General features: G+C 55.8%; 1 protein-coding gene and 1 long non-coding RNA gene across 4 annotated transcripts in view; one reads left to right on the forward strand and one right to left on the reverse strand.

Annotated features, from left to right (window-relative positions):
• Nucleotides 1-3,994: 3,994 nt before the first annotated feature.
• Nucleotides 3,995-7,398, reverse strand: LOC147571795 (uncharacterized). Its single transcript, XR_015246766.1, has 3 exons — nucleotides 7,131-7,398; nucleotides 5,109-5,308; nucleotides 3,995-4,111 (listed from the first exon to the last, which is right to left on the reverse strand). It is a non-coding gene; the product is annotated as an uncharacterized LOC147571795 (long non-coding RNA).
• Nucleotides 6,452-13,152, forward strand: part of SLC45A4 (solute carrier family 45 member 4) — a 79,375-nt gene continuing 72,674 nt past the window's right edge. Inside the window, exon 1 of one of the 3 annotated variants that reach the window (XM_086695396.1) lies at nucleotides 6,452-6,534. The gene's annotated coding sequence lies outside the window, so the exon portion shown is untranslated. The remainder of the gene's footprint in view (nucleotides 6,535-13,152) is intronic. The other 2 variants (XM_086695393.1, XM_086695397.1) reach the window with 2 other exon arrangements.

Genomic DNA, 13,152 nt, shown 5'->3' on the forward strand with positions numbered 1-13,152 from the left:
AAAAAGGACCCGCACGGACTTTAGGGATTTCAGATGGCCGGCACCTGTCCCCAGGGCCAGTTCTGTTTCCTGGGCCCTCCTCTCCTGCCCCTGCCCAGCCCCGCCCTCACCCTCTCAGTGCATGGGACAGCCCACCTCCTCACTGGGCTGTCCCATCCAGCTGCTTCGAGACCTCCCCAGGCTCCCTCACCCTCAGGACAGAGGCCACCTTCCGCAGCCGGGCCTCTGAGACCCTCCAGCCTGGCTGAAGTCGGTGTCTTATTTTACTGTTCTATTTACTCTACAATTTAATTGTAGAATAGAAGAAAACCGTGGAGAAAGGCATAGCGCCAAGACTTAACGTGTGCCCGCTTCTCCCAACCCCGGAGGGGAATCTGACACCCTCTACAGTTCATCTTCCCCACATGAGGCCTTTCTCAGCCCCGACCGCACTCATCCGGTCCCCAACAGGCATTTTCTAGTATCTGCCCCTCCCAGGCTGGGCGGAAAGCTGCCCCAGTCTCTTCTGGAAACCCTCCAGGTCTGCCCAGGCTAGGAAGGTAATACGTGCTACGAGGGGGGGCCACAGCTGGTTTCTCCAGTATCACAGCCACTTACTGAGCACGGCCCATGGGCCTGTGTGGGTTCTGTCCACCTCACAGAAAAGGAAACTAAGGCTGGGAAGGGGTGGGGCTCACCCAGGACCCAGGGGCAGAAGAATGGTCTAGAAGAAGACTGAATCTCTTCTGAAGACACACTGTGGTCCCAAGTGTCCATATGACCCTGGTAGTTGTATGAGCCGAAGTGGGCACATGGCCCTGGGGCACCCTATGGCCAGGTAGCCATATGATTCCTGGCCGTTTGTATTACCCCAAGAAGCCCTATGACCCTAGGAAGCCATATGACCCTGGTAAGCTGTATGGCCCTGGGCAGCCATGTGACCAGGGGGCTATATGAGTCCGGGGAACAATATGACCCCAAGAAGCGATACAACCTTGGAAAACTGTATGACCCCGGATAGGCATATGACCCCAGGAAGCTGTATGACTCCATGTGGCCGTATGACCCTGGGAAGATATATGACCTTGAGTGTCTGTATGACCCAGACAGCTGTATGAACTCCAGTAGCAATATGACTCTAGGTACCTTATTGATTCTGGGGTGCCATATGACCCCTTTGGGTAGCCACAGACCCCCCCGAGATGCCACATGACCCCAGGGAACATCTATGCCCCAGGGAGCCTGCCGCTGTCTTGCCAGTTCCAGCACCTGGAGGTCCTGCCAGAGATTTGCTCCTCCTGGGGCTGACGCTACTCTGAAGGCCACTCACTGCTTTGACACCTGGGCAGGCATTGTCCCTCAGGCCTCCCGTTCCACCATGGCAATTTGGGAGGTGGGGGCTTGCCCCAAGATCTGGGACCCACCTCCCCTGCCTCATGGGAAGTCTGCACCCCACGCTCTGTGGGGGGGGGCATCCTCCCCATTTTGCCTTGGGGCTCATAGAGATGAGGCACATCCTCCAGGGTCACACAGTGGGAAGGGGCAGAGCTGGAACTCTGCCCCATGCTCTCTGCTCTCTCCACGACAGCCAGGTTCACCAGGAAGTTGGCACCCAGAGAGCACATGCAGTCAGGTCTGGCCCGGAGCAGGTGCTCAGAATACGTGGTGATAACTGAGCATACTAATTGAAATACCGGGGTCTTGCTAAAGAGTTCATCTTAGCAAGTGTTGTTGCTTAAAAACAAAGGAGAGCTGGGGCGCCTGGGTGGTGCAGTCGGTTAAGCGTCCGACTTCGACCAGGTCACGATCTCACGGTCCGTGGGTTCGAGCCCCGCGTCGGGCTCTGGGCTGATGGCTCAGAGCCTGGAGCCTGTTTCCGATTCTGTGTCTCCCTCTCTCTCTGCCCCTCGCCCGTTCAAGCTCTGTCTCTCTCTGTCCCAAAAATAAAATAAACGTTGAAAAAAAAAATTAAAAAAAAAACAAAACAAAGGAGAGCTTTACAAATGATCAGAGGAGGCATCCGCTGAGGGACACTGGGGGACAGTTGGGACATTGGCTTCTATGCTCTCTTCCCCTCCTCAGGCTCCACTGGCCCCATCCACAGTATACAGAGGGCAGCCTCAGTTGAGGGCTCAAGCCCAATCTCTGAAGGGACCCGGCAGGTTGGAAGGGGCCTGGCATACAGCAGGCCCTCAGTTATGAGCTGGGTGGTTGTTTGTCATCGCGGTGAGACCTGAGTGGTCTCAGGTGACCGAGTCCCCCACATACCTCCTCCCTTCCCTCTCCAGCCCTGGGAAGTTGAAAATTACTGCTCACCAGCCATTTAGACGGTGCTCGCTTGAGGTGAAAGCATCCATTTCTTGTAACAGCGCTGTGAGGGGCTAACACTCTGCCCTTCTGGAAGCTAAGGATACCCAGGTACAGTGAGCTGATGTGACCTGCGGAAGGTCAGAGGGCTGGTCAGTGGCAGGGCCAGGGTTTCAGCTTAAGCAGGCAGCTGGCTGCATGTTTGGGCTGGTGACTGTCACCCTCTCCAGGTGAGGTCCATTCCATTTCACGGACTGAGACTTACTTACAGTGAGGTCAAAGTTCAAACCCAGGCCCTGTGACCACCCCCCACCCCCCCAAGCCTGTCTGCTGATGGCCCCTCCATTTTTCCAACCCCGACCTGCCCCAAATCCTGCCCTTCCCAAGCCAGCTCTCCTATCCTCTCTGCCTCCCAGCACCAGGGTCAGGGGGTGCTAAAAGTTGCAGGGGTCTCATGCCTCCTGTAGGTGTCCTGAACCTGGTGGGGTCACAAGACAAAGAGGAGAGCTCTTGACCCCCGTAGGCATGGGACCCCCGTAGGCATGGGACCCCTGTAGGCATGGGGTTATAGGGAGCACGTGGGGTGCCTGGTCCAGGCCGGCTCACGTCGTTTCAGGAGTCTGTGGACCCCCAGAGTCTCTCCATGGGTCCTCTTTAAGAAGTTCCTTTTCGGGGCGCCTGGGTGGCGCAGTCGGTTAAGCGTCCGACTTCAGCCAGGTCACGATCTCGCGGTCCGTGGGTTCGAGCCCCGCGTCGGGCTCTGGGCTGATGGCTCGGAGCCTGGAGCCTGCTTCCGATTCTGTGTCTCCCTCTCTCTCTGCCCCTCGCCCGTTCAAGCTCTGTCTCTCTCTGTCCCAAAAATAAATAAAAAACGTTGAAAAAAAATTAAAAAAAAAAAAGAAGTTCCTTTTCTTTCTCTTTGTCCCCCTCTACATGCAAACATGTCTGTGGCCCCATTGCCCCACTGCAGGCAGCCTCTGGAATGCAACAATGAACCTGGCCTGGTACCAGCTGCTTGGACAGGGCTTGCAGGCTACCTAGAGAGACAGACGTGCCCAATTACAGTCGGGAATGATTTGTGAAGGGGCAGGGTGCCTCAGAGCTCATGAGAGGGAGCCACTCGCTCCTGTAAGGCAGGACATCTGAGAGGGCTTCCTGGAGGAGGCCATTCCTGGCAAATCTCTGGAAATGGTCAATGTGACAGTTTTATCGGTCCTTAGGCTCTGCGTGTCCGTGGATGAGAAGGACACAATTCTGCTCCAAGGGTCCCCAGGAGCGGTGAAGGCAAGGTTGCACGTGCAGTGATGGAGATGTTGTCCTGCCCCGGGCTCCCTGCAAGCGTCCCACGAGACCAGTGTGCTCACAAATGAGGCCATAGGATGAGAAATTATGGAGAATTATGGAAATCGTGGAGAATAATTATTGGAAATTATGAAGACTTTAAAGACGGTCATGGCAGAGTGATGCAGCAGGCGTGTGGCCCCTTCTGAGGTTGCACGCCTGTGGCGGGAAGTCCCCAGGCACGCCACGCTCTGGAGCCAGGCGAGAGCCCAGGTCTTCCTGACTTCAGGGCTTCTCTCCTCACAGGGCTGGTGGCCCTTCATTCAAGGAGCTGCCACGGGGCGGCTGGACGGTGGGGCCACGAGCTACGGGCACATCTTACCCTTTGTCTTAACGGGCTCAGGCTTAACAAGAACACCACAGACTGGGCAGCTCAACAACACTTACTTCTCACAGTTCTGGATACTGGGAAACCCAAGATCACAGTGCCAGCGTGGTCGGGTCCTGGGAGGGCTCCTCACACGGCCCTCCTTGGTGCAGGCACCTAGAGAGAGGGGAAAAGAGCTTTTTCTTGTCTTTTTTTTTTTTAAGGTTATTTACTTATGTATTTACTTATTATTATTATTTTTAATGTTTATTTTTGAGAGAGAGAGAGAGGGAGCAGGGGAGTGGCAGAGAGAGAGAGAGAGAGAGAGAGAGAGAGAGAGAGAGTATCCCAAGCAGGCTCTGTGCCGTCAGCACAGAGCCCGATGTGGGGCTCGAAGCCATGAACCATGAGATCATGACCTGAGCTGAAGTCAGATGCTCAACTGACTGAGCCACCCAGGCACCTGTCTGTATCAAGTGTTTTAAAAAAGTGCATTTACTCCTCACAACAACTTGTGAGCTAGGTGTTATTAGAAGGCTCATCTATAGATGAACATGCTGAAAGGTTAAGAAAGGTGTCCAAGGTCACAGCACATCTGGGATTGCCTCTGCCTCTGTCCTCTGGCCACAGGAGCCATAAAACCCACAGAGGAGGTAGATAGACAGTTACGAGGCACCCACTATGTGTCAGAGGTCACTTTGGGCTCTTTACGCACATGCTACTGATCTTATTAACCCCTGATCGAAGTATTACATACACACCCATGTAACCAACACCCAGAGCAGGAAATGGAATCTTACTAGCACCCCAAACACTCTCTCCATTTTCCCTTCCTGGCTCTGGCACCCCTCCCTCTAATGTTAACCACTGTCTGGATTCTATATACATTTCTACCACTTTATTTTATCTTTTAAAAATGTTTATTTTAAGAGAGAGAGAGAGAGAGAGAGAGAGCGAGCAGGGGAGGGGCAGAGGAAGAGGGAGACAGATAATCCCAAGCAGGCTCCATGCTTTCTGCACAGAGCCCACCTCTGAGCCTGATCCCACGGACGGTGAGATCATGACCTCAGCCGAAATCAAGAGTCAGAAGCTCAACTCACTGAGCCCCCCAGGCGTCCCTCTACCACGTTATATACATGGAATCCTATATGCTTTGAGGTCTGGCGTTTCTTACCTCAAAATCACTTGTGAGTGTCATTCATGTTGTCCTGCGTGTTTGTAGATTATTCACAGCCATGTGATCATCATTCCACAGCACGAATAGGACACAGTTGATGTATCTGTTCTGTGGTTGGGCATTTGGGTCCCTTCTAATGTTTGGTTATTACAAACAGTGCTGCCGTGCACAGAAATGCGATCACGTAGGGCGTGCATCTAGGAAGGGAATTGCTAGGTCATCAGGCTTGCATAAGATCCAGACTTGCAAGGCGGGGCATCATTTTGCACCCCCACCAGCAGTGTAAGAGAGTTCCAGTTGCTCCACGTCCTCACCAACACTTGACACTGTCAGATTTTCCCATTCTAACTGCTCTGGAAGCTGCGCGGTGCACCCTTTATTTCCAAATCCCTTCGGCAGCCCCATGAGACGGGTCTTGCGATCTGTCTCACAGATGAGGACACCCAGAGATGAAGTAACTAGTCGAGCCTGGCGAGAGCACAGACTGTCTGACCTCAGCCCGCTGTATCACCTGTTTGTCAAGCTGCCTCCCCCGACCTAGTCTCCTGGACTCCCAGCGGCCCCATCCTTGGGACGGTAGCCATCCGCCTGAGGGGTGATGCGGGAGCGGCTCCTCCTGCCCGAGTCAGGCAGTGAGGGAAAGGCTCGGGGTCCGGGGTCCTGCCTTGCTACCAAGAGGGGGCGCAGAGTGCGGGAGATGGAGTCGGGCGAGGGCCCACGCCGAGGGAGGGGGTTTGAGGAGGGAGACCGGGAGGGCGATGCCAGGAAAGCGCTCTCTGCGGCACCTGGGGGCGGAGCCCACCCTGCTCCGAAAGGGCGGAGGAGTTGGGGGAGAGAGGAGGCTAGGCTGGTGGGGGCTCCACTGCGAGGAGGGCGTCTGGAGAGAAGGAAGCAGGGGGTAAGCGTGGGGAGGGACAGGGGCTCCCGCGCGGGGGAGCCGGGGCTGGGGGCTCGCTGGACGCCCCGCCCACGAGGCGGGAGGTGGGACGCAGCAAGGGGCGGGGTCTAGGGCGGGGCCCGGGGCGGCGGGGCGGGGCGGCACGGTGGGCGGGGCTCATGGCGACCAATGGGCGCGCGTGAAGCTAGCCCCGCCCCGGCCTCCCGCGGCGCCTGCTGCATAGTCATGAGCGCAGGCCCGCGCTGCGTCAGCGGAAGCGGCGCGCGGCGGCTGTTTCCGACCCGATAAAGCGGCGTTGTCCCCGCGCGCCGGCCGCAGCTTCGCAGCGCTCCGTCCGCGCCCGCGTCGCTCGCTGTCTGACCGCCCGCCCGCCCGGCAGGCCGGCCGAGAGCAGCCGCCGCCGGGCCCCGCCGCCGCCGCCGCACCCCCAGCGCCCGGGGCCCCGCGCCCCCGCCCCCGCCGCCTCCGCCCGGCCCGGCCGCCCCGCCGCGCCGCCGCCCCAGCGGCCCCGGCCGGAGGAGACAGGTGAGCGGCCGCCTCTCCCGCCCGCCGCCCAGGCCCCGCACCTGGTCGCCGCCACCTGCCGCTTCCCGCCTCCCCACCCTACCTCCGCGCGGCCCGGCCTCGAGCCCCTAGTCCGGCTCCCAGCCCGCCCGGGCATCTCATCCCCGGGGAGGGGACCCTCACCCTCGCCTCCACGACCCGGCCAGGCGCGTCTCCTGCCGGGATTCCCGCCCCATCCTCGGCCTCCTCCCTTCTCTCCCTGGGCTGCACCTGCCTCTGGTCGCTCCCGTCCCAGAAGCCTCCTGGAGCATCTCGGCCCCCTTGCCCGCGGTGCGCACCTTATCACGGACTCGGTTCCCCGCCCCCCCCCCCCGGGTCGTGCTCCGCAGCATTCCCCCACCCCCTATTTCCTCCGGTTTCTCTACCCAGAGGGAGCCACGCGCCTCGCTCCCTCGGTCCCGACCCTGTCCTGCCCCCTCGGCCTGACATCTATTTCCTAACTTCTGAGAGTCCAGCCCCTGTCCCCTCTGCCTCAGCCTGCCTTCCTCCTCCCCCCCCCCCCCCCCCCCCGCCCCAGCACACAGGCGCCCCCAGCTCGCCCATCCAGTGTTCCAAACCTCCGGCTCCAAGCTGTCCCCTGGGCAGCGCCTGTGTTTTGTCTTATGTGCATGCCCTCCCGGCTGTCCCTTTGAAGACACCTTTATTTCCTGTGGCCAAGCTTGGCCCTGGAGGAGAGGGGCCGGTGCATCTGTGCATCCAGGTCCAGAGCCCCTGCCCTGCACATTTCTCCGCATCCCAGCACCGCTTTCCTTTTCCCGAGCAACCCCTCCTCCTGGAGCTCTCGAATTTAACCCATTCCTCCCCAAGGTGTGTTGCTCTTGATTGGGTTATTGGGGAGCACTTTCCAGTTGAGGGCTTTTCCAGGGGAGGTATATCAAAACGGGGAGGAATGTGGTTTGGGAAAAGTCCAGCCTCCTGGTTAGCTATCCATAATAATTCTAGAAAGTGGGGGGCGGGGGGGGCGGTTGCTAGGGAGGAGTGGGAAGGGGTGGAAGGGGCACTTGATCTCCTGGGGAGTGTGAGATTTTTTTGTTTTTCCAATGGGGGCACCGTGGGTCAGACTGAGCCACCGAGCCCTATCGGACACCTCAGCTGACTCCAGCAAAAGAGGCCTTGGAGCCCCTGGTTATTGGGGCGTCTCCTAGTCCTAGATCCTGGGAAGGGAGGAGGGTTTGGAAGGTGAGTGACCGAAGCAGTTGTTGTCGGGTCAAATGATTGTCAGAATCGAAGCCTGTTTCCGCTGGGGAAACGGTCTTGCCAGTGTCCTGTGTACGTGCCCTGCACTTTTCCTTCGCTACGACCGCCTCACACCCTCCGGCCATCGACAGACAGGTAGGGCGTGGGGAAATCTGTCATCTCTCCGTTTTGTGCTTGGGGGAAAAAAGAAAAAGAAAATGAAAAGCTGGAGGATTGGTTTATTAAGTAGTGTCGCTAATGGTTGGCATCAGAAACAGTAATCCCTAACCTCTTTTAAAAATTAGGAGGAATTTCCTTGCTTTTCAGCTCGGTCTGAATTAGCTATTGAAGGAAAGAGTAAGAGTTTATTGAAGGCTTGGGAGAGATTTTGCAGAATCTGCCTGAAGTTCAAGAGTGGCAGTGTTGGTAGTCTGGAGCTTTGCAGGCCCGGGGTGGAAGGACCCGGACTTGATCAGGATCTCTTGTGCGCCCTGGTGAGGGGGTGGGGAATAGGTTGTCTTAAAAACTGGGAATTTCGGCTCCATTCTGGCTAATTGTTTTTGTGGGCAGCAGCTGTAAAAGAAAGAAATGGATCTTTTGAGATGCATTTGAAATGCATATTAGGTATTTAGTGGTGGCTTTTTAGTGGCCCTGGGTGTCCCCCAGGGAGGCTGCCCACCCACTCCTGGGGCCGGTGAGTTGCCTGCTTCCCTTGCAGAGACGAGGGCTGTGGCCTTGGCCCGTGTCGCCTCGTGAGAGCAGAGCAGAGATTGGACCGGGTGAGCTCGAGCTCCAAGGTGGCTAGCAGCTTTTAACATCCTGGGGCTCTCTGTGTTCTCCAACTTTGCTTGTTGTAGAGGAGGGGAGCTGGGGAGGGGCGGGAGGAGCCTGGGAATGGGGCCCTGCCCTCTCTGAGCCGGGAGATCCCGCCCTGCAGGTCTGCAGGGGGGAGGGGCTGCGGCAACGGCAGCTCCCCCATCCCCAGTGGAGGCAGGCAGTCCAAGAAGGTATTTTGGCCAGCGATTAGGTTGCTTGACGTTGGGCTGGTTTTATCTGTGTTGTCAGAGGGACGGTGGGGGGAAGAGCGGACGGCTGCGCCGGGGTCCGGGCTGTAGTGTTATTTTCTGGCCGTGGTGCCCGTTCGTCCCTATCGCCCGTCTGCACCCTCTGCCCTCTCTGCCTTCTTCTGCTTGCCCTGCCATCCCCGAAGCCCAGCCCCGTGTAGCCGTTAGGGGTGGTTCGTGACTAACAGCCTCGCGGCCTGGCACAGGGTCAGGGTGGCTGGTGAGCGCCGTAGGTGGCAGGCAACCCCAAATTGCCAGTGCCCTCCTCGGGAACACCCCCGGCAGAGCCCCGTCTGTAATCTGTGGAGCCAGAATGCGCTGGAAGCCGTGTTCCTGGTGAGGGTGCTGCTGCACAGCCGTTTCCTCTGGTTCCCCAGATTTCTTTATCACACCACAGTTCTGTTGACAAAGGTGCACTCAGGGAGACTCCATTAGGAGGGCCGCCTCGACTCCAGGCCAGGAAACATGAGAGCGGTTCAGCTTTGCTGAGTGGAAATCTGACCAGAGGGAAAAAGCCTCCCAGATGAGGAGCAGCCATATAGAAAGGAGGGGGTGGGAGAGGACCCCCAGAGCCGGGGGCGGGGGCAGTGTCTGCAGGGGGGCTCAGAGGCGGAGGCCAGGCCCCCGTGCACCTCCCCCACAGGCGCCCAGACAAGGACCCCTTGTTTAGATTAGCTTAATTACCCCACCAAAATCAATGAACAAGGATCTTTTTAAACATGGAACTTTCAAAATGTGCTTGGAGTGGCTTTTTTTTTCCTTTATAAAGGTATCAAATGCTAAGCCTTTGTGAAATAAGGCACTTGGAGCGGACTGGGGGATTGTGGACCTTTTCGCTGCGCGCGAAGGAAGCTTCCCGGCCCTAAATCAGAAGGAAGCTTGCCAAAAGTCCTGAGTTCACCGGTCTGCACAATAGCTATTTTCAACCCGCTGCCGTTGGGGTAGCGGTAACACTGGAAACATTTAGTGGGGGCCTAATGGTGTTTATGAACCTCCTTCCTTGGCAAGTGACTTTTAGAGGAGACATTTTAAGAAGATTAAAACGTCCACAGACTTCGAGGGCAACAGCGTAACCCACTTACTGTTTTCGTGTCGCAGATCGAGTTCGCTTTAAGCTTGGCGATCCCGCAGTGGCCCTTCCACTGCGGTGCATGGGCCGATGTCACTCCCACAGGAGCCGACGGGCAGGCATTTGAGGGAGATTGTGGGAAATGAAACACAGCCGTGAAGTTGGAGAGGAGGGCTCTGAGGTCGGTTTGGCTAGTTTGGACCCTTGGGTCAGACGGTGGTCACAGGGTCACACAACGATCAGTGGCAGACTCAGACTCCGTAGGGAACTCCCCCCAGTGAAGGTGGCCGTTGCGCCGGGTTCTTGCCCCCGAGGGCAGACACAGGGGTGGTGCCTCCGCGAGGGCGAGGTGGCTCCCCTGCAGCCGAAGGGATTTGCAGAGCCTTTTCAAGTTACTCAGCGGGGCTACCTTGCCCGCCCACCTCTGCTTGGCCCAAAGCCCAGGTGAGGGAAGCATTGTTCGGTCGACCTCGACCGTGTTTTCATCCTCCCAAACCTGTGGAAGGATTTTGCTGGCAGAGAGGAAAACTGCATTCCTGAACCAGCGCCCGAGGGGCGCTTTCCTTAAAAGTACCTCCTAACCTGGGATTCTGTGGTGTGGCTGCCCCGGAGCGAGTGTTTAGAGTTTGCCAGAGGGCCTCTCCTGGGGTTCTGCCTCTGAATCCTGGGGCCATTTGAATTGACGTGCAACTGAATTCTTCCCAGTGTAGGGAAAGGAAGCTCTTGAACACAGAATGCATAGCAAACCCCTAAAATCGCTGCTAAGAGGAATTGGAACTGCGGCCAGATGCAGTGGTCACTTGCACAAATCGAGCCATCACTCGGTCATTGCCAGGCCAGAAAACTGGCGCGCTTCTCACTGCTGACCATTTAGTCCTCGCCCTGGCAAAATCTGTTTATCCAGAAGAGTACGATGTTTGGTTTGAAATGGGAAGGAAATATTTTTCCACCAGTTATTTTGAGGGGAGGGGCTTTGCCACCTCTACACCGGAGATGAACTTGTTTCGCCAGAGTTCACTGGACGTAACAAGGGGGGGCGGTGTGGGGAGCACGTGGCTGCCTAAATTCTGGGTCTTTCAGCCTTGGGTTGCCTCGTAGCCGAGACCTTTGGAGTTTTTTGTTCATGCCCTGTAAAATAACTTTGATGAAAACTATGGGCACGTTTCTGAGTTGACATTGAACTTTATTGCTAATTTTTTGGAATTTTGTTTTGAGGGAGAGAGAATCCCAAGCCGGCTCTGTTCTCTGCTCCGAGCTCTGGCAGCAAAGAGCCCGATGTGGGGCTCAAACTCAGGAACTGTGAGATCATGACCTGAGCCGGTAGCAAGAGTTGGACTCTGAACCTGCTGAGCCACCCAGGCGCCCCATTAATGCTGATTTTAAATAGCTGAGAAAGAGAACATTTTTGGAGTATTGTAAATGTAGACATTTTAAGTTGCAATCGTACCGCTCTTGAAAGTATCCGATATGAAATTCACTAATGATTTGATGACCACGGTCGCCTTTTAGAAAACGGAGCTGCAGACTGTGAACGGTTGTAATGCGTACGTGTTCTTTTCCTCTCGAACTTGGATGTTTGTTTCACTTTCCCTCGTGGAGTTTTATTCTAAAGTCACAGGCTTTTACACTGGAAAGTCTTACTGATTGTTCTTCACGCTTGTGACACACGTGTACATAAATTGTGGTTTAAAACATTGCTGTGCTCAGAAGGCTGTTGTTAAGCCCATCTAGAAGCAGTTTTTCTCATTGTAATTACCGATACAAAACTAACCACAGAAGCATAAATGTATCATTGATCTTCATAATTACTGAATGCCCAAAATGAAAATACATTGGAAGGTATGATCTGGGTGGGGGTCCATTTGAAGTGCCTCTGTTAAAAGGAATTACTGATCTGCCCTTGGTGCCTGGTACACACCCTTGCTGCTGGAACATTCCAGGGAGGAGTGACTCCTGCTGGTCCGGGAGGAAGGGAGCGTGTGAAGGCTGGGGCTGCCCCCGCTGGCGAGGGCTCAGGCCATTCTGGCCCTTCCCTTGGGGACGTTGAGATCTGTGGACTCAGGCTCCCAAAGGCACCCCACCTGAGAACCCCAAAGGTGCTTAGTGCATGGAGGGGTAAAGAGCATCTGCCGCTTCATTACGTTTCGCTGTTAAGCGCTGATCCGTGTGTACTTTAATATTTAATTGCATGTTTTCTGGACTTATGTGTTAAAGGGCAGAAGATGATACATCTCACGAACGTGTGTGTTGAAGTCAGCGGCAATGCATTTTTATTTGGTTGGGTTAAATTTTAAGCTTAATGGAATTGTGCCTTGAGTTAAATTTTAATTTTCCAGAAAGATGTGTTAGAAGCAGAAAAGACTGCTTGGCCAGGCCTTGGATTCCGAAATGGTTTTTGTCCTGCAGGAATCCAGTGAGCCTGCCGTGCTGGGCTCCTTTCTGGGAGGAGGGGAAGGGTGGTGTTGACTTGCCTCTAGGATGAGAGCCCTAGGGGTGGGGATGAGGCTCCCGGGGTTGCCAAGGAACCTGACCACCTGGGGTTTGCAGAGGTGGGGGGCTCTCCCTGAGAGGCCTGGGCGGACCCAAGGACTTCCTCAGGCTGTTTGAAAGTCCTGGGCTGGAGATGCTCTCAAAGCAGAAGCATTCACTATTGTTAGCCCAGAGACCAAAAATGCTTTGGATGGAGAGCTGTAGAACTTTGTATTATAAGATGGTTTTGTGACATGAAGGGAGTTTCCAAAAACAAGGGGTCTCTGGCTTCATCCAGCTTTGGGGTTGGCGGGGTGGGGGGGGGGGGGGCGGGGAGAAAGCAAGCCACTTGCCTCGCTCCTTGGATCTCAGGAATGTGCGTCCTGAAGTTTTATCTGTCTCCTGTCCTCGGGCCTGGCTGTTAAGAATCCAGTTAAGAATGCTTCCCCACGAGTTTGGATTTGTAAATATTTGGGGACAAGTCCTGTCCTCGGTTTGTGAGGCAGCGCCTTTGTTCTTAGGGATAAGGGCAGAAAGGAGCTAATTCCGGATTGTGTTCTAGGAACCCTGTGGTTTCTGTAAGCAGTGAGGAGTAGTGCTGGGCTAGGCAGCACACCAGACCTGCCCCGGTGGACACTGGGTGGGACATCCGTCACGGGGACCCTCCACTGATCTCTCAAGCACAAACCCTTGTTTACACTTTCCTAGCATTTTGAGCCTTGAGCCTGAAATCAGGGTTTCGGGCTCTTAAAACAAAGGCTAAACGAAAGATGTGCGTTTGCTGAAGGCCAGAGGTGACCC

Source organism: Puma concolor, chromosome F2, assembly GCF_028749965.1.
Source record: "Puma concolor isolate L17-30 chromosome F2, mPumCon1.1.hap2, whole genome shotgun sequence".
NCBI classification, from domain to species: domain Eukaryota; kingdom Metazoa; phylum Chordata; class Mammalia; order Carnivora; family Felidae; genus Puma; species Puma concolor.